General features: G+C 47.3%; 1 protein-coding gene across 2 annotated transcripts in view; it reads left to right on the top strand.

The window, feature by feature from the left end:
• The window catches only part of Galnt17 (polypeptide N-acetylgalactosaminyltransferase 17), a 447,914-nt gene that overhangs the window by 248,500 nt on the left and 180,423 nt on the right, over positions 1–18,991 (top strand). The gene's annotated exons all lie outside the window — the stretch shown is intronic.

Genomic DNA, 18,991 nt, shown 5'->3' with positions numbered 1-18,991 from the left:
TAAGCAAAAGTGCTACCACTAAGCTACACCCTTAAGCTGGCCAATATCCACCCAAGTGGAATGGCCATCAGATATTGGCCAGTCTGAGCAGGAAGGCTCTGTGTGAAGCAGTAACTTGTATCTCTCAAATGACTGTCATATTACCAGATGATTAATATGCACTTTAAAGACTCAAGAACATAGAGTTGCGATCCTGAGCCATTAATATTACATGAATCTCTGATGTACAAAATGGAAGCACGCACCAGTGGTCTCCTCTTTGTGCGTCTTTACTTACCAGACACTTAATTTGTTAATGGTTGATAGGGAGATTTAATTGTCGGAAAGGAGTTTTATGGGCCTTCTGATATTATTAAGCTGATATAATGTGCTTTCTTAATCATGAGGACATGGTAATTTCTCCTCCATCCAGTGATGCCAAGATGTTAGTGGTTATGACTATACTCCATTGAGGGGTACAGGGAGCCTGTCATATTCCAAATAGCCTAGACTAAATAAAGATTTGGAATCTAGATTTCCTGGTAGGGGAGGTAATATAAGAAGTTTCACCCTGGGGGCTGGAGAGACGATGCAGAGTTTAAGAGTGCTTGCTGCTCTGGCAGGGGACCCAGACACACTTCCCAGAATCCACGCTGGGCAGCAAGCAACCACTTGTAATTCTAGCTCCATGAAATTCAGTGCCCTCTTTGGGCCTCCATGGACACCGTACTCACGTGTGTAAACCCACACAGACACACATACATACATGTAAATACAAACAAAACATTTAAGGATGTTTTTGCTTTAAGGGAACACCATCCATTTCTTTTGTTCTAGTGTTGATCACTGAAACAAGGGCTTCATGGACACCAGGTAAAGGCTCCACCACTCAGCTACCTCACAGCCCTTCCCATTTATCTATCTATCTATCTATCTATCTATCTATCTATCTATCTATCTATCTATCTATCTATCTATCTATCATCTATCTATCTATCTATCTATCTATCTATCTATTTTACTTTTTATTTGGGGACAGAGTCTTTCTAAGTTGCGTGTGCAGGACTTGAACTTATTCTTTAGGACCAGTGAGGAACCTGTGATCCTCCTGCCTCAGCCTCCAGAACAGCTAAGATAACAGCCCTGCACCGCCATGTCCAGCATATATTGCGCCCCCCCTCTTTGGACCTAACGAGTTATTTCCTAAGGTCTCCTGTTGGTTCTCTGCCCTTCATTGTCTATAGCTGAGATTAAGGTGAGAGTGGGCAGGTGACTCAGAGAGGACAAAGGCCCCATGTAAAGGTTGTAGTCACGGATGGTTAGAAAACACATCCTACCCAAAGAGGCACCTGCTCCCAGCCCCATGAGATACTATACAGAAGACCAAAATGACTGGCTCCCAGCCTATTAAAAAGTCTTCTTTTTGTGTGCATGTACAAGTATCTGTATGAGTTCATGTCACATGTGTGTAGGTGCCCGTGAAGTTCAGAAAGGGGCATCAGATCTGCTAGAGCCGGAGTTACAGTTGGTTGTGAGCCACCCCACCCAGATGCTAGGGATGAAATACAGGCCCACTGAAAGAGCAGCAAGCTCTCTTAACCACAGAGCCTTTTGAAACAGGATCCAATGGAGACCTGATCTTGAACTTGCTTTGTAGCTGAGGAGGTTCTTACATTCTTATCATCCTACCTTCACTTCCAGAGTGCTGGGTTTATGTGGGACTGAGGATAGAACCCAGGGTGTTATGTCCACCTGGCACTTGTTATATGAGTTGACCTATATTCCCACCTCTAAGTTCCTAGACTTACCAGAACTTTCATGAAGACTTCTGACTTCAAATGTCAAGGACTGCATTGTCTTGTCAGGGTTTCTTTTGCTGTGAAGAGACACCATAACCATGGCAACTCTTACAAAGAAAACCACTTAATTGGAGTGGCTTGCTTACAGTTTAGAGGTTCAGTTCATGGTCATCATGGTGGGACATGACGATGTGCAGTCAGACATGGTGCTGGAGAAGTAGCTGAGAGCCCTACATCTTGCAGGTAACAAGAGTAGACTGTCACACTGAGCAAAGCTTGAGCAAAAGAGACCTCAAAGCCCGCCCCCACAGTGACACACTTCCTCCAAAAGGCCACACACACCTACTTCAACAAGACCACACCTCCTAATAGTGCCACTCCCTTTGGGGGCCATTTTCTTTCAAACCACCACATGCTTCACGGTGGCATGACAGAGCTGGGGAGATGGTTCAGTGGAGAATCACTTGCTGAGGACCTGGGTTTCATTATCCAGAATCCCCATAAGCTGGACACAGTAGCATATGTCTGTCATCTCAGCACTTTAAGGAAAGATTTATACATGTATTGATTATTTTTATGCTTATGCGAGCATGCCTGTATGTTTGTGTGCACTATGTGTATGCAGGAGCCTTTGGTGGCCAGAAGGGGGCATCAGATCCCCTGGAGCTGGAATAACTGACAGCTGTGAGTGCCTGATGTGGGTGCTGAGACCTGAACCTGAGTCTCCTGCAAAAGCAGTAAGCATTCTTAACCTCTGAGCCATGCCAGTACTTGTATAGTAAGGGAGAGGCGATGATAGGAAAATCCCTGGATCTCGTTGTGGTGGTTTGGATGAAAATGGTCTGCGTAGGCTCATAGGGAGTGACATTATTTGAAAGGATTAGGACACGTGGATTGTTGGAGTAGGTGTGGCCTTAGTGGAGAAAGTGTGTCACTGGGGGTGGCCCTTGAGGTTTCAGAAGCTCAAGCCAGACCCAGTGGCTCTCTTTCTCTTCTTGCTGCCTGTGGATCCAGATGTAGAACTCCCAGCTATCTCTCTAACAATATCCTGCCTGCATAATGCCATGCTTCCCATCATCGTGATAATGGCTAAACCTCTGAACTGTAAGCCAGCCCCAATGAAATGAAACTCTTTCCTTTATAAGAGTTGCCATGGTCATAGTGTCTCTTCGCAGCAATAGAAACCCTGACTAAAACACTCGTGGATCATCTAGTATGGTGTATGCAGTGGCACACGACAACGAAGATGCCTTGTCTCAAACAAAGCAGAAAGTGAGGATTGACACTCCAGGTCATCCTCTGACCTGCACCCCCCCCCACACACACACACAGAGAGAGAGAGAGAGAGAGAGAGAGAGAGAGAGAGAGAGAGAGAGAGAGAGAGAGAGAGAAACAGAGACAGAGACAGAGAGACAGAGACAGAGAGAGACAGAGAGAGAGAGATTAAAAACAACAGATGGCATTTGACTAGTCTCTAGACTAGAGTATGGTCTTTGCTCTGTTCTTGCTCCATGAATACTATCACCATTCCCAGGATGGCTTTGACTTGTGCTCCTCAGATGGGAGTTGTGGGCTTCTGTGATAATTGGGTATATTGTGGGGTTGGGAGGCTTGGGAGAAATGATACAGAAAGTTATAGGAGAAGCATAGTTGTGGTGGTATTGTGTTCCCCAAAATATCGTGTACCTTAATAAACTTATCTGGGGTCAGAGAACAGAAAAGCCACTAGTTAGGCAGTGATAGTACACACCTTTAATCCTAGCATTCCAGAGATAGAAATTCCTCTGGATCTCTGTGAGTTCAAGGCCACATTGGAAAAAGCCAAGCATGGTGACACACGCCTTTAATCCCAGAAAGCCAGCCTTTAATCCTAGGGAGTGGTGGTAGAAAGCAGAAAGATATATAAGGCGTGAGGACCAGAAACTAGAAGCATTTGGCTGGTTCAGCATTTGGCTGGTTAAGCATTCAGGCTTTTAAGCAACAGTTCAGCTGAGAGCCATTGGGATGAGGACACAGAAGCTTCCAGTCTGAGGAAACAGGACCAGCTGAGGAATTGGCGAGGTGAGATAGCTGTGGCTTGTTCTGTCTCTCTGACCTTCCAGTATTCACCCCAATAACTGGCCTCGGATTTGATTTTATCAATAAGAACTTTTAAGATTCCTGCTACACATAGTGAGACTTCTTGGAGGCTCTAGGACCCAATCCTATGTACATGTCCATAGTCTTTTCTCCTGAGCTTCCTTGGTAACAGCATTTGTAATGCCCTGACGTAGCTCTTGCATCTATGTAGGGAAGTCCCAGAATCTCTGTTTTAGGCCCCAGTCATTTCCCAGAGAGATGGCACTTCCATCCATGTCCACAGCACCAGTAGGTGTGATAAGTGGAGAGGCTCTTTGGTAGCTTGATGAAAGCCACAGCTCACTTTGCCCAGAAGCTGTGTAAGTGGCTAGGACATTGCATATAAATTCCCTTTAGTTTATAAATTCCATGGAGCCAGTCCAGAGAAGCTTTGGGACTTAGGTGGTGGACCACCATTCAGTCTATCCATCCGGCTTTCCTAGTGAGATAGCCTTTCCTTATCTACTTATCAGTATTGGATGAGTTACAAAGCCAGACCGATGGCTAACTGTTCTGTAGCTGGTCCTCTGGTGTCTAATGAACACCCAGCACTTAAGAGGTGATGCTAAAAACATTTATGAACATGTGGGTAAGTGGTATACGAGATTCAGGAGAGAGGTTGGGTCTCATAAATAGTTAGGAAAAGAAGGAGACCTGGGAAATGCCTCCATCCATAAAGTACCTGCCATGCAAGTAATCCCAATGCTGGGAGGGAGGAAGCAGGTGGATTCCTGGGGGCTCAGTGGCCAGCCAGCCTAGCCAAATTTACGAACTCCATATTCAGTGAGAGACCTTGTCTCAAAAAACAAGGAGGATGGTGCCATGAAGGACATTTGAGGTTGACCTCTGACCTCTGCATGCATGAGTACACACATACATATGCACACCACACACACACACACACACACACACACACACACACACACACACACACGAATGCAATCCTTTTGCATGAACTAAGTTCTATTAGTCTTAACATGATGTGCATGTGTGTGGAAAATCAGCCCAGATGACAGTGAAGGGAGCATGCGTCTAGCCTTGAGGGCACCGTGTATTTACAAACACCTGGCTCCATTCAGCAGCTGCGTGGTGGAGCTCTCAGCTTTACACCTGCTGATCCGAGGGTCTCTTTCCAGCTGTGAGACCCCAAGCCTCTCACCAGGAAAGGACCGGGGGACAGGAGGTGTTGTGACATCTGAAGGGAGTCTTTCACTGCACCTTGCTTCTGGAGCCTAGCCTGAACACCGCGCCCAGACATTCTTCTGGGAATTGACAGGGGGACCTCCCCATTCTGTGTTAGGTGACCTTGTAATTAGTGACACTGCTCGTTAATAACCAATTCAAGATGATGAGTAACAATTAGCCATCCTTAATCCAACATATAATTTGATGATAAATTATAAGGTACCGGAGTGTCAGAGCCTGTGAGAGTCATTTAGTTGAAAGAATTGCCCTGGGCGTGCATAGCTGCTGAGATTTCACATTCTGTGCTGAGATATACGTAAGGGGAGAAGGCTACTTTTCCCTCCCTGGGGGAACGTGACAAGCTTCCACAAGAGGAAAGCTTTAAGTGACAAAACACACTTTTTTTAAGGCTTTAAAATAGACATCTTTTTCTATGTATCAGCATATATATTTTGGGCATTAACTGTGTGCGGCTTTATGGTAGGTACTTCCACGGGGACAGCCCTGGTTAAATGATAAGACTCTTATCCAGAAAGAATCTGTAGACTGAGCTGGGGAGATGGCTCAGCAGGAAAAGGACTTGTTGGGCAGGCATGAGGACCTGAGTCGCGTCCTCAGAATCCATGGCCGGATGGCGTGGGCTTACAACCCCAGAGCTGGTGAAGATGAGACAGGAGGATCCTTAAGGTTTGCTAGTGGGCCAGCCTAGCCATATCAGGGGACTGTAGGTCAGTGAGAGAGCCTGTCTCATGAAAGCCAGGTAGACAGCACCTGAGGAATGAAATGTGAAGTTGACCTTTGGTCCACCACATGGACATGCACACACATGCACCTGTGCATACCTGCATACCCACTTCCCTCCTCTTCTCCCCTCACCCCTACCCCACACTCATAGCTTGATTGGAGACACAGACCCAAGTTTATGTGATAATCCCATTTGGGTCCATGGGGATTCGTAGAAGGAGGGTGGGTTTTGTGTTTTGGAGGGAAATCTCATATGAACCTTAACTAACATTGCAATTTTCCGTGTGCAGTGTTACCCTTTAGATATCAAGTATCTCTAACATCTCATGGGTTGAAGGTTCAGCCCCCAGATGGTGGCATCATTTGAGAGGTGGTTTCATTAGTGTCATAGATAGGTTAACCTGTTGGTGAGTGTGTTGATGGCAGGGGTCACTAGGGGCATATTGTATACCTGGTTCATGTTCTCCTTCTCTTCTCTTCTCTTCTCTTCTCTTCTCTTCTCTTCTCTTCTCTTCTCTTCTCTTCTCTTCTCTTCTCTTCTCTTCTCTCTTTCTCTCTCTCTCTCTCTCTCTCTCTCTCTTTCTCTCTCTCTCTCTCTTTCTCTTTCTCTTTCCCTTTCTGTCTCTCTCCTTCCTTCTTGCATGGACCATAATGTTTTTCCTCACCACAGCCTAAAACTATCAGGGCCAGCCCGCTATGGACCAAAAGCTCTAAAACTGCAACAGAATAAATCTCCCCTCCTTTAAATGATTGTTCTCAGTTAGTTTATTAGAATAAAATTAAAAAAAAAAAAAAAAAACCTAACCAACACAGTCAGGCCCTTCTTCTGCTTGACACGATGCAAATCCATGAATCCCCCAGAGCAGCCATGGAAGTATTGGTGTTTTCCCTGGTTGCTTGTTTGTTTGTTTGCTTGTCTTGGAGACTGGGTCTTATGTATTCTAGGCTGGCTCTCTCGTAGCCAAGAATGACCTTACACTCCCGATTTTCCTGTCTCCACCTCCCAAGTGCTGGGATTGGAAGTTATGCACCACCCAGCTGCTTTACGCAGTGTGATGACAGAACCCAAGGCTTCGTGCACATCAGCACAATGCTCCACCCACTGAGCCCAACCCTAGTCCTTTTCCTTGTTTCACAAACAAATCCTCCCAGTTCCTTGCCCATGGTCACTCACTGAGTAAGACGTACAGCTGGGACTCGTGGAGGAGAGGGCAGAGCAAAGGATGAGGGAAGGATTCCCGGCTGGATTTGAGTATCATGTAGAGCCATACCACACACCAGCAGGGGCTGTTGGCATTCCTGGTGTTTTAGTATGAGACTGGCCGATTGCTGTGTGGTGATGAGTTGGGACAGGAAAGGTGATTGGTAAGATGATCTGACCAAATGAAGCCTGTCATGGTTCTCCAGATACCTGGACACCTCTTAGCCATTGGCCTACCCTGCACAGCATATTCCACAACCATCCACTCACAGTGCTCAGGGTGTGGGGCTTATCCGATGACAGGGAGTGTCCTCCAAATGCTTTCCAAGTGCCAGCTGCAGGATGCGGTAGGAAGAACAGAGCCTCAGGTACAACAACACATGTTTTAGATTTTATGTTTTTCACGGGGTGGCCTGGGCTGACTTTCAGCTCATAATCCCCCTGCCTCAGCCTCCTGATAGCTGGGATTACAGGCATGACAAAGGAGAGGCTTTTTTTTTTCTAACGCTTACTTGTGTGTGCATGAGTGTGTGCATGTGTGAATGCTTGGGTGTCATAGCACAGGTGTAGATGTCTGAGGGCCATTTGTAAGAGACAGCTCTCTCCTACCAAGTGGGTCTTTAGAATCGAGCTCATGTCCTCAGGCTTGGAAGCAAGCACCTTTACCACTGAGCCATCTTGCCTGTCCAAAGGAGAGATGGTTTTTAATGTCAAGGGATTATTTGTGCAGGAAACAAAGGGATGCCCCCTCCTCAAGCCGGTCTCTCCAGAAACTCTGACAGAATGGAAGCATGTCTGTAGTCGTGGTGAACACACTTCTTTGGGGGTGAGGTCAATTCAACCCCTTGACATTGTCTGGCCCCCTGAACACTATCCTGGTTAGCTCAGTGTTCCTTTTTGGACTGAACTTTCGAGCTGCAACCACACAGCTTTCTAGTGGAAGCAAAATTCCCAGGCAGTGCCCTGAGGCTACCAGCAGCATTTGCAAGGTAATCACTCTTCCATTTGACAAGAGGAGAGGGACCTGTCTCCATCAGCCGGCATGGACCCTGACAGCTCACGGTTGCAGCTACATTCATCTTAACTGTGTAGCAAAGATGGTCCTTTACCTCAGCAAAGGGCTCCGATGCGGTGGGCTGCCTCAGAGCAGACAAGGCTTTATTTAAAACTGAGTGATTTTTTAAAATGGGAGGCACTTTACCCCTTGAGTTAAAAGTGAGATTTGTGAGATATAGCCAGATATAAGTTGGGAAAACAGGGTGCCATTAATTTTATCAATTTGGTTTGACAGAAGGGGGAACAATCGGGTTTAGATCCCTCTGTTGCAGCAGATTGAGGAATGGAGGCTTCAGTCCATTGGCTTTGATGTGTGTGTGTGTGTGTGTGTGTGTGTGTGTGTGTGTGTGTGTGTCCACGAGAGCACATAAGGTATCCCACCCTATCACTCTCTACTTTGCTTGAGACAAGATCTTTCACTGAACCTGGAGCTAGGCTGGTGGCCATCCAGTCCCAGGGATCCTCTTGTCTCTGTCTCCCATGGTACCAGGGTAACAGGCTTGGATGTGTGCAGCTGCCATACCCAACTTTCTCTGTAGGTGCTGAGGATTCGAACTCAGATCCTCATGCTTGTGAAACGAGCACTCTTACCCCATTTGGCTGTCTCCTCAGCCCCTGGAGCCTTTATTTTGTTGGCGTTTCGTTTTTCTGTAGAGTACTGGGGATTGGACCCAGGGCCTTGTCCCACCAAGCTATGCCGGTCTCTAGCCCTTTATTTTTATTTGGAGATGGGGTCCTACTAAGTTTTTGCACTGAACATTCGAGCTGCCTGGGGTCAAACTCAATGTGAAGTCCAGGATGACTTCAAATCCTCCATCCTCCTGCCTCAGCTCCCCAAGTGGCTGGGATGACAAGCCTGCATCCCATACCTGAGCTTTAATGCCCTTTCTGGATTATTCCAGAATGTATTATGTTACTGGCCTTCCCACCTGGTTTCCTTTTCCTGTCTTTTCTTCCCATTCCTCATTTTCTCCTCCAAACTCAAAGCCCAAAGGGTACATTTGGGAGACTCTCAACTTGAATTCCGAGTAGAACGTCACTTTGGCTTGCTTCTTTCCACTCCCTCACTTGAATGAATGTTCCTTACCGGTTTGCTCACAGGCTCATGCCTTGCTAGCTTTCTTGCATAGCCCCACATCACCTGCTTAGGGAATGGTGCTGCCGGTGGTGGGCTGAACCCTCTTGCATCAGTTAACAACCAAGACAATACCCTGCAGACATGCTCATAGGTCAATCTGATATGCACAATTCCTCATCTGAGGCTCTCCTCTCAGATGACTCTGAGGCTTTGTCAAGTTGACAATTAAATCTAACTAGGACATTAGGTATTTGGTCACAGTAACCCAGGAAGTAGCTAAAAGACCTCCCATGGTTCTTACTAAATCTTACAGTTGAAAGACAGGTTGTTATAGACACAAAGCTGGGTTTGGAGCCAGCCCTCAGCTACTTTTCTGTTTATTGAAATGTAAGAAGGTATGGCCATTTTACTTCTGTTGGGTTAACAAGAAAGTAAATAGACCTGGGAACAGTAGCACACACCTGTCATGCCAGCTCCTTGGAAGGCTGAGGCAGAAGATTGCAAGTTAGAGAACAGTGTGGGCTATTGAATGACTTCAAAGACAGGCTACATAACTTAACAAAAACAGTGGATGTAGCTTTGTAGTAGAGCCTCTGCCTAGGATCCCCCAGTGAGGGGCTGGGGGTGTGGCTCAGTGGTAGAGCCCCTGCCTAGAATCCCCCAGTGAGGGGCTGGGGTGTGGCTCAGTGGTAGAGCACCTGCCTAGGATCCCCCAGTGAGGGGCTGGGGTATGGCTCAGTGGTAGAGCACCTGCCTAGAATCCCCAGTGAGGGGCTGGAGTGTGGCTCAGAAATAGATTATCTGCTGAACATGGGCAAAGCCCATGGTTCTATCATTAGTATTGCAAAAGGGGGGAAATGGAGAAGAAAGGAAATAGAATTGTACTTTCGTACTTGGGAAGGTGGTAAATTCTGATAGCAGATCTCCCAACATCTTTCCTAATAACACAGGCTATTTTCATCTTATTGTCCCAAGTGAGTTATTAAGGCCCCAGAAGTGTCCAGCAGACTTTCCCAAGCTAGGAAAATGTGGGCTGATGCCTGGCAACATCTAGTTGGAATTTTAGGTTATCACCTTCGTTCTTTCTTGTTGCCAAATTGACTCTAAAAATAATGGCTGCTACCAGGCACATGGGTGGTTGGGAGCCATCTTCCTCGTTCCTCGTGAGAACCCTAGGCTCCTCTAACATCAAGTCATTCTTCTGGCATGTTCTCGGGCTGGAAAGAGGTTGTGACAGGCTTGTTTAACTGTTAAGAACCTCATAACCACCACACGTACCTGCTCGTGCAGTGGGCCCTTCAAAGGGCCTTGAGAAGAGGCAGCCTGTGAGGCCAGGTGAAACTCATCCTCATGGGAGGCCCTTCAGAGACTTGGTTGGGTGCCCCGGGGCAGCATTTTGGAGTCTGACTTCAGTGCAAAAAGTTCAATGGGCTCAGATATGCCTAAGAAGTTCCCCCTTAAAGGAAGAAGAGGAGAAATGTTCCCTTCCATGTCTTTCATTAACTGGACTTCCTACCGCGGTGGCTGCAGTGAGTGTGTGAGGGCTGGGCTTGCCGGTGAGCTGTTCCCAGGTGTGAGCAACACTGAAATCTCTCTTGCATGGATGAGTTCTGAGAGAGCTTTTCCTCTGGAAGTCAACTTCGCCTCCAGTCTGAATTCAACTTCGTGAGTTCTCTTTTTTCTTTCTTTCCTTTATTTTAGTGTGTGTATGTGTGTGAGTGTGTGTGTGTGTGTGTGTGTGTGTGTGTGTGTGTGTGTGTGTTTGGTTTTTTGTACCGGGTATTGGACCGAGAGCCTTGCACCACTAGGCAAACACTTTACAACTGAGCTACACCCCCAGCTCCTCAAAGATCGGGTCTACTTAAGTGCTCTACTGCTGAGCCACACCCCCCCCAGCTCCCCACATTCCTAGCCCCTCACTGGGGGATTCTAGGCAAGTACTCTACCAGTGAGCCATGCTCCCAGCCCCAAGTTTGTAAACCCACACAATGCCTTCGAAATGCCAAGCCTGACTCACAGAGATTCTTGGACTCTGCCTGCTGCCTTTCTCAGCTTCCCTAGAAAGCCTTCCTTGGGTGTCAGGATGAGAGTGTATTACACCAGTGACCAAGGTGAAATCTCAGGGCCTTTGCTGGTAGCATCCTTCCTTCTCTGGGTCATTGTCCCTAGCCAGGCTGATTACGCCTCACGCTACAGTGTTCCTGGCAGACATCCACAGTTGGCCTCCTATGCGACCGCATTCCAGTTCGATGAGGAATCCTCTCACTCAGTCCCCCCATAGCTGCTCCTGTCTGCAGACCCCCCCCCCCCCGAGCCTCAGCCCTGGTCCCTCTGCCACTGCAGCCTCAGCTGCAACCTCATTTTCCTCTCATGGAAGAGCCATCAGCTGCTCCCGTGGCTTCCTGCTCCACCTCCGCCTTCCCTCCCACAGGAACAGAACAGAAGGACTAAAGCGCTTGGCCTCCTGCCTCATGGCTTCATGGAGCATCATGTTCCCCTTCGTGAGGATGCCCCAGATGGAGGCTGTGAGGCCATCTGTGGGGTGCACTCCATCCACAGCCCGCACAGAGAACAGCACAATAGCCCACTTCTGCTCTGTGCATGGATGCCGCTGGGATGCTCCGGCGTTTCTTTGGGTGGAAACATGTCGCTGCTCCCCCCTTCCCATCTGCTTCCTTCTTCCTCGATTCCTCCTGCACGACATAAAAACTGCTCCTGCTGAAGCGCTGACCCCTCGATCAGTCCCTAAAAGGTGACGAAAAGCAGCAGGAAAACCTGGCATCTCCATCTTCATCCTGTGTCCTTCCTCCTTTCCTCTGGCTCAGATTCCTGATTCTGTACGGGTATGTTAATAACCAAGGACTGAGTCTTCCCTCACCTGCCTCATCTCCCTTCAAGGCTGAAGACGTATAAGTCATTGTCCTACTACTGTGGTTACTCTAGGTTCCTCCTCACACAGAATCCTCCTGGGTCAGAACACCTCCAGGTGAAGACAGTTGCCCACTGTATTGACGCTGCATCTGGAGCAGGAGTGCTTGTCCCCCGAGGACTGGCTCACCCTCAAGCTATAACAAGTTTTTGGAATCACCTTGCAGGACCAGAGCTGAGACAATGATGATCATTCACTTTAACCAGGACTGCTTAATTATGCATACCTCCATATCCTCCCTCAACTCTTCCTCTATTTTTATTTATCTATTATGTATATAGTGTTCTGCCTGCATGTATGCCTGCAGGCCAAAAGAGGGCACCAGATCTCATTATAGATGATTGTGAGCCACCTGGTTGCTGGGAATTGAACTCAAGACCCCTGGAAGAGCAGCCAGCGATCTTAACTTCTTGAGCTAGCTCTCCAGCCCCATCTTCCTCTATTTTAATCTAAAGCTCAGTCAGTACCCCCAGAATGAACCTAGGCTCTCCAGGCTCCTGTATCTGCTTCTCTTCCCAATGGCTTGATTCAGTCTCCTTTCTGTGTTTCGCACTGTTACTCCTGTGTTTAGTTGGCCCACGGGGGAGCTGAGGATTTGGCTCGGTTAGTAGAGTGTTTGCCTAGCATGCAGGAAGCCTTGGGTTTCAAACCTCACATCATAAAAAAAAAAACTGAGCAGAGTGGAGCATTCCTGTAATCCTGATGCTTAGGAGGTGGAGGCAGGAGGATTGGGAGGTCAAGGTCAACCTCAGCAACATAGTGACTTTGAGACAAGCTTGGGCTACATAACGCCTTGTCCGAAAAACAAGCAAAAAAAATAGTAAGGGTGGGCTGGAGAGATGGCCCAGAGGTTAAGAGCTCTGGCAGCTCTTCCAGAGGTCCTGAGTTCAATTCCCAGCAACCCCATGGTGGCTCATAATCATCTGTAATGAGATCTGCTGCCCTCTTCTGGTGTGTACGAATATATGCAGACAGAACACAGTATACATAACAAATAAATCTTCAACAACAACAACAACAACAGTAATGGCCTCTTGGGGATGCCAGGGTCCTAGCTTTTGTCTGTCTCACAACTGTGATGACAAAGAATGTTGGTGGAAAACTGTGGGCTTTAGCTTTCTCTCCCGAGTCTCAGCTGTACTTCACCCATTCTCTCTATGTAGACAGGGGCCCTACGCTCCATCCGGCTCCTCTATTATTTCCATCATCTCTTTTTTTTGGGGGGGGGGGAGCGTGTGTTCGAGACAGGGTTTCTCTTTGTAGTTTTGGTGCCTGTCCTGGATCTCACTCTGTAGACCAGGCTGGCCTCGAACTCCCAGAGATCTGCCTGGATCTGCCTCCCGAGGGCTGGGATTAAAGGCGTGCGCCACCACCGCCGGGCTCCATCATCTCTTAAAAGAAGACGCAAAGGAGACTGGAGAGGTGGCTCCGGCCGTGACATGCTTTCCATGCAAGTATGGGAACCTGAGTTCCATCCTCCAGACTCACATAAAAGCTGAGCAGTGCACAGTGTTTGTAACCCCAGAGCTGGAGAGGGAGGGGGCAGGTTCCGTACCCAGCTAGTGATGCTGAACCAGTGACCTCCAAGTTCGGTGAGAAACCTGGTTTCAGAAAGAGAGGAAGGCATCCGATACTGACCTCTGGCCTCTCCACTTACACACACACACACACACACACACACACACACACACACACACACTCACAAGGACAGGTAAAAGACTCGAGAAACACGTTAATGAGCCAGCGGCATCTTAGAACAGAGGTCACCCCGCCCCAACAGAAAAAGTCACACGAACAGCGTCCCAACTGTGGCCTCATTTCCAGACCAAAGAGCAGGATATCCCCGAAGACAGTAACTCCCCCCAGGCTCCTCTCCAGTTCCAGGGATCAGAGGTAGAGAGGCACAGCTGTGAGACCTCGTTCATCAATGTGCCCTCATTCTTTGCCCTGATTCTCAGAGACCACCTCCTTTCTGCCCCCACTCGCCCATCCACATCCTGTAGCTCAGCCGGGATCCCAGTTAAGTATCTCTGCCCCCAATGTTGTGAGCTGGGAAGTTGACGCTCATTACTTCATGTAAAATTGGGTGCAGTGGAGTACAACTCGAATCCTATCATGTAGCCAGTGGAGACAGGAGGGTTGTAAGTTCAAGGTCACTCTCAGGTGCATAGTGAGTGTGAGGCCAATCTGAGCCGTAGGATACTTTGTCCCCAAAATAAAAGCAACAGTCAGTACAATCAGGATAAGTGATCCTCAAGCCTAGCCGGTTGGGGCAGCCGGAGTCTGCCTGGCTTTCGACACCAGACTACTTACAAATGAACCGTAAGGGTGGAAATGAAGTCAGGGACTGGGTTTAGGGGCTCACTTCAGGACTTCAAAGCATTTTCTACACCAGCATTTTTTTGATCCTCAGTGGGTCTTGAGTGCAGCGCCCTGCTTCCCTTGAAGCATGGTTTCACTTCCTGGCGTCTATCAGGTTGCCCACACTGCACCCCAGATTATTAGAAATGGATGCATATCCTAAAATCCACAGTTCTGAGCCCTGTTTCTTTATCAGTCTGGCTGAGCTGCTTTTAGTCATGCTTGGGGTATTAATAGAAGCTTTAAAGGTTTGATTTTTTTTTCAGACAATTGTTTGACGGCTTCATACATTTATATAATGAACTTTTGCCATATTTACCCCTTCCTTCCTTCCTCTTTCTCTGCCGCTGGAACACTTCTACCCAGAAACCTAGGGCTCAAACACATGGGCCTATGAGAGATCGGTCACACTCAAACCACCACACTAAATATTATTAAAGTTAAATATGGAATGCTACTTCCATGCCCAAGGCCCACCTCACCCCATGAGGAAAATGACCTTGCACCCCTGTCAACAAAGAACACAAAGAAAAAAGACCCTGGGAATCCAGATCTTTCCATTTTTCCCCCATATTGCTCACTTCACCTTCCATGATTCTCTTTAACTTACGTTTTGAGGAAAGTATGGATGCAGCTTGATGGGTAGTATCCACCAGCATACGTGACGATGCGGGTTCCATCCCCAGCTCTGCAAAAACATGATAGCACACCCCTACAATCCTAGCACTCAGGATGTGGAAGAAAGAGGAACAGAAGTTAAAGATCATCCTTGGCAGCCGGGTGGCGATGGTGCACGCCTTTAATCCCAGCACCCAGGAGACAGAGCCAGGTGGATCTCTGTGAGTTTGAGGTCAGCCTGGTCTACAGAGTGAGATCCAGGACAGGCACCAAAGCTACACAGAGAAACCCTGTCTAAAAAAACAAAAAACAAACAAACAAACAAAAGATCGTCCTTGGCTGCCTAGCAAGTTGGTGGCCAGCCTAGGCTATACAAAACCCTGTCTCTCTCTTGTCTCCTTCCCCTAGCTAACTCTGATGCTCTGGGCATTTGCTCTCCTGTATCAGTAAGATGACCTATAAACCTCTTCTTAGCCCACTCCTTACATTCTTTCTTCACAAAGACCAAGAACTTGCCAAAGGAACTCAGTGTGACAGCAGGATTGATTATCAAGCTTCGTGTGAAGTAGGATGTCCGTACCCTTGCTCATCAAACCCTGCAGTATTTTCTTAAGAGTTACTATGCACGAGAAATCAAATTTCTCTACAGTCTGTCATCTCTAAGAGACAGGGATACTTGTTTGAAGAAACTTCAAACTGCAGAGACTTCAAAACTAAAGAATATGAGGAGGGCGGAGAAGAGGTTGACAGCCATGGAATTCGAGCTCCCTAAATTGTCTGTAGAGATTCAGAAAGGGGAGGCATTTTTTTTTTTTCCAGATGCTATCTTCCAGGCCAGCTAAAAGGAACAAGGGTAGAGACCAGGAGCCCAGAGACTTTTAAAACCATATTGTAAAAGCTGCTTGTAATGATGTATTCGTTGTAAAATTTATACTGCGTTCATTGTAAATTTAGTATTCGCTGTAAAAATTAAAAATACAACAGAGGATTAGATAATCAGTCACCATGCAGTCCAGTGATAACCACTGTTAATATTTTATGAAGTTGGCACACATTTTACATTTTGTACTTTTATAAAAAATTCATGCACGTGCATCTCAAAAGTCAAGTGTATGTTCTATGAGGCTCTCCCTGCTTTCCAGAGGTATAGCTATGGCTCTTTTTTTTAATTTTTTTATTTTTATTTTTATTTTTATTTTTATTTTTATTTTTTTGAGATGAAGTTTCTCTGTGTAACAGTCCTGGCTGTCCTGAAACTCACTTTGTAGACCAGGCTGGCCTCGAACTCACAGAGATCTGCTTGCCTTTGCCTATGCAGTGCTGAGATTAAAGGTGTGTGCCACCACTGCCTGGCTGGTTTCTTTCATTTTTCTTTGTGTTTGTGTTCCCATATGTACGGGTATGTGCTGTGTGTGTGTGTGTGTGTGTGTGTGTGTGTGTGTGTGTGCATGTGCACGTGTGTATAGGCCACTGTCAACCGTGAGTGTCATTCCTTAGGTACTGTCTACCTTGTTTGATGAGGCAGTGTCTCTCACTGGACTGGAACTCACCTAGTAGGCTAGGTTGTCTGTCTAGCCAGCCCCAGGGAACCCCCGTCTCTCCCTCCCCAGTGCTGGGATTAGAAGCATGCATAGCTAGATCTGGCCTTTTCCCTCGGGTTCCGCTGAACCCGGGCCCTCGTTCTTCCAAGGCAAACACTTAACTGACCGAGCTCTCTCCCCAATCTTTTATTTATTTTTCCTTAGATTCCAGAAGCAAGAATTCGCTATGTGGCCCAAACTGGCTTTGAACTCAAAGCAATCACCCTGCCTCACCACCTGAGTGTGGGGATGAAAGGCCTGGGCCACTGGGCCTGGCTTTTTTATGGTGTTTTCGTTTACTTCTGTATCTCTAACATAGCTCTAGCTGTGCATTGTGGGTTTTTTTGGTTTTTTTTTTTTTTTTTTTTTGAGAGTTAGAAATTGCTTCTGAACTTTCTTCTGCAGTGGATAAGGAATTAACTCTGGCTCTCTGATTGTCTGACACTAATTGGGCCCCCTACGATTCTATCCAATTCTGACACTAACTACACAGACTTGGCTTCACACTCCAAAGGTTTAAAGATTCATTCTCAAAAGGAATGGCTTCCTTTCAACACCCCTGATAAGTGTCAGGTCTCTAGAGATTTATCCATGCCTCAGTGTCCAACTTGCCTAGGAATTCAAGAGTCACCCCCCCCCCTTTCCACCCCCCATCCCCTGCCCCGGCACGCATGCACTGGCGCGCGCGCATGCGCGTGCACACACACACACCCTTCAGGCTTCATACATTGCTAGAATAATGCAGGGCTCCAGAAATCATTTCCATGGTCATCACTAGTTATTATAAAATGCAGAATGCAAGAAGTCAATGGGAGAGGTGCTGTTGTGTTTGGGATGAGAGATGGCCGCTGTAAGCTCACACGTTTGAACGTTCATTCACAGTGGCACAGTTTAAGGTTGTAGGAAACTTAAAGGGGAGGTAGGTCCTTCCTGGAGGAAGTACGTCATTGGGAGCTGGGAGCAGACGTCGAGGGTTTGGAGCCTGGCCTTACTTCCTGCTTTTATCCCTGCCACACACACACATCCTCCCTCCCCTTCCTGTACATGGACAGAATGTAACCTCTACTCCCTGTAGCTAGAGTTTTCCTGCCTTTCCCACAGTCAGGACAAATCTTTGTCACCCACCAGTCTCACAGCCGCTCAGACCCAACCAAGTAAACACAGAGACTTATATTGCTTACAAACTGTATGGCTGTGGCAGACTTCTTGCTAACTGTTCTTATAGCTTAAATTAATCCATTTCCATAAATCTATACCTTGCCACATGGCTAGTGGCTTACCGGCGTCTTCACATGCAGCTTGTCCTGGCGGCAGCTGGCAGTGACTCCTTCTGCCTTCCTGTTCTTTCTTTTCTCCTCTCTGTTAGTCCTGCCTATACTTCCTGCCTGGCCACGGGCCAATCAGTGTTTTATTTATTGACCAATCAGAGCAACACATTTGCCATACAGACCATCCCACAGCAACTCCCTGTCAGGCACAGCTCATTCTCCTGTTACCCTGCTGAGGACTGTATCCCTCTGAAACTGTGAGCCAAAATGAACCCTTTTTACTTTAGGTTGCTCTTATCACAGCAAGACAGAAGCAACTAAGATGCCTAGAGCAAGATAGAAGATACAAGGTGGATGGAACTTCCATGAGTTCTGAACCTTATCTCAGGGCATTTTTAAATAGAGGTTTCATTAAGCATGCTGGGCTCAATCTGTGACTAATGTAATAGAATTACAATGTCTAGCTCCTGTCCTCACTCTGGAGGCTGGGGAAGGGGTAGAGGATTCCAACTCTGTAATCATGGCTTAAGCTTTTCTGCCTACCCTCATGTTATCTAGGGGCCCCTTAACCCAGAGTCATCTATACCTATGAAAGACAGTCTCCCCATGCAGGAGAATCCAAGAAGTACTATGACTGTGTCTTAGTCAAGGTTCCTATTGCTGTGATGAAACACCAAGACCAAAAGCAACTCAAGGAGGAAAGGGTTTATTAGGCTTACACTTCCACGTCACTGTTCATCAGTGAAGGAAGTCAGGACAGAAACTCAAGCAGGGTAGGAACCTGGAGGCAGGAGCTGATACAGAGGCCATGGAGGGGTGCTGCTTACTGGCTTGCACCCCTGGCTTGCTTAGCCTGCTTTCTTATAGAACCCAGGACCACCAGCCTAGGATGGCACCACCCACAGTGGGTTGGGCCCTGCCCCACCAATCACTAATGAAGACAATGCCCTACAAGTCTGCCTATAGCCAGATTTAATGGGGGCATTTTCTTAACTGAGGTTCCTTCCTTTCACATGACTATAGCTTGTGTCAAGTTGACAAGCCCAGGCATCAGTTGGGACAAAGACCAACTATT

Source organism: Peromyscus maniculatus, chromosome 23, assembly GCF_049852395.1.
Source record: "Peromyscus maniculatus bairdii isolate BWxNUB_F1_BW_parent chromosome 23, HU_Pman_BW_mat_3.1, whole genome shotgun sequence".
In the NCBI taxonomy this organism is placed as follows: Eukaryota; Metazoa; Chordata; class Mammalia; order Rodentia; family Cricetidae; genus Peromyscus; species Peromyscus maniculatus.
This window is presented reverse-complemented; position numbering and strand designations above follow the sequence as displayed.